Raw genomic sequence first — 2424 nt, 5'->3', positions numbered from 1 at the left:
AAACTTAGTACTGGCGCACCGGTGGACAGTGCGCCATTACTAGTTAAAACTAGTAATGGCGCACCGAGACATGGTGCGCCATTAGTAACAAATATTTATTTATTTATTTATTTACTTTTTTTTCAAAACTACTAATGGCGCACGGCGGATGTGGTGCGCCATTACTATGTCAACTAGTAATGGCGCACTATACAACGGTGCGCCATTAGTAAGAAAAAATATTTTTATGTTTTTTTTTCAAAACTACTAATGGCGCACCAGGCACCAGGTGCGCCATTAGTAATATATTACTAATGGCGCACCGAGACATGGTGCGCCATTAGAATATAGTAATGGCGCACCACATGATAGGTGCGCCATTAGTGGCCATTCCATCTATAGCCCTTTTTGTAGTAGTCTAGCAATCATCCTTCAGTAAGCACAAAGGGAAATTAAAAAATGTATGAGTTGAAGAGTTACTCTCATTAGAAGGTGGGCACGGGTAGCTAATCCGCTCTTCCTCCTTTTGTTCTTCGCTGTCCTCATCATCTTTTTCATCCAATGAGCTCACAATTTCTTCAATTCCTTCTTCCATAGACTCCTGCAAAATATTAGTCTCTTCTTGGACAGCGGAGACTTTCTCAATAAATGCATCAATATTGGAATTGTATTCATAATTCTCATAACAATATCTAAGTATAGCAAAAATTTCAGGTATGTAAACAACATCATCAAGATTTTCACTCTTTAAACAAAGATTCAATTTCATAAGCACCCATAAAAGCAACAAATTCTTCTATTTGTTCCACATCATAGTAATCATAGATACCATTAGCATAAGAAGCCAAGGTTTTATCATCATTAAATTTGCATGAAAAGGGAAGGTGTGGATCCTTCATCCTAGAGTAACAAGTATAATCATATCTCAAGCAAAGTTGCCAAGCATACCAATGCAACATATACATTTGATCCCATAATAGTTTCCCTTTTTGAGTCAAGAGATAATACCTAAATTATTCACGTTGATCCAACGTGTCTCCCATAACATAATTGAATGGGGGTTTCTTAGGATTATCAAAGTAGTGTTGGGGAACGTTGCAAAAAATTAAAATTTTTCCTACGGTTTCACCAAGATCCATCTATGAGTTCATCTAAGCAACGAGTCAAGGGAGTGAGTTTGCATCTACATACCACTTGTAGATCGCGTGCGGAAGCGTTCAAGGGAAGGGTGATGATGGAGTCGTACTCGCCGTGATTCAGATCACCGATGACCAAGTGCCGAACGGACAGCACCTTTGCATTCAACACACGTACGGGACGGACGACGTCTCCTTTGTCTTGATCCAGCAAGGGGGAAGGAGAGGTTGAGGAAGACAGCTTCAACGGCAGCACGATGGCGCGGTGTTGTTGGAGAAGCAGCACTCGGGCAGGGCTTCGCCAAGCTCGTGACGGAGGAGGAGAGCTGTTGGGGAGGGGGGGGCTGCGCCTTGGGTTGTGTGTTGCAGCCCTACCCTCACCCCTCTATTTATAAGGGAAGGGGCAAGGGGGGCCGGCCCCTCTAGATGGGATCTAGAGGGGGGGCGGCGGCCAGGGAGGGGGGACTTGCCCCCCAAGCAAAGGGGGCGCCCCCTCTAGGGTTCCCCCCAAAACCCTAGGCGCATGGGCCCAAGGTGGGGGGGCACCCATCCCTCCAGGGGATGGTTCCCTGCCCCTTGCGGCCCATGTGGCCCTCCGAGAGGGGTGGCCCCTCCCGGTGGACCCCCGGAACCTCTCCGATGGCCCCGGTACAATACCGATATGCCCCCGAAACTTTCCGGTGTCCGCATGACAACTTCCCATATATAAATCTTCACCTGCGGACCATTCCGGAACTCCTCGTGACGTCCGGGATCTCATCTGGGACTCCGAACAACTTTCGGTAATCACATACAAGTCTTCCTAATAACCCTAGCGTCACCGAACCTTAAGTGTGTTGACCCTACGGGTTCGGGAGACACGCAGACATGACCGAGACGGCTCTCCGGTCAATAACCAACAGCGGGATCTGGATACCCATGTTGGCTCCCACATGCTCCTCGATGATGTCATCGGATGAACCACGATGTCGAGGATTCAATCAACCCCGTATACAATTCCCTTTGTCAATCGGTACGTTACTTGCCCGAGACTCGATCGTCGGTATCCCAATACCTTGTTCAGTCTCGTTACCGGCAAGTCACTTTACTCGTACCGTAATGCATGATCCCGTGACCAAACACTTGGTCACTTTGAGCTCATTATGATGATGCATTACCGAGTGGGCCCATAGATACCTCTCCGTCATACGGAGTGACAAATCCCAGTCTCGATCCGTGTCAACCCAACAGACACTTTTGGAGATACCTGTAGTGCACCTTTATAGTCACCAGTTACGTTGTGACGTTTGGTACACCCAAAGCACTCTTA

This window comes from Triticum aestivum, chromosome 2B (assembly GCF_018294505.1).
Source record: "Triticum aestivum cultivar Chinese Spring chromosome 2B, IWGSC CS RefSeq v2.1, whole genome shotgun sequence".
Taxonomy (NCBI): domain Eukaryota; kingdom Viridiplantae; phylum Streptophyta; class Magnoliopsida; order Poales; family Poaceae; genus Triticum; species Triticum aestivum.
The sequence above is the reverse complement of the archived record's forward strand: the minus strand, read 5'-3'. Positions refer to the sequence as shown.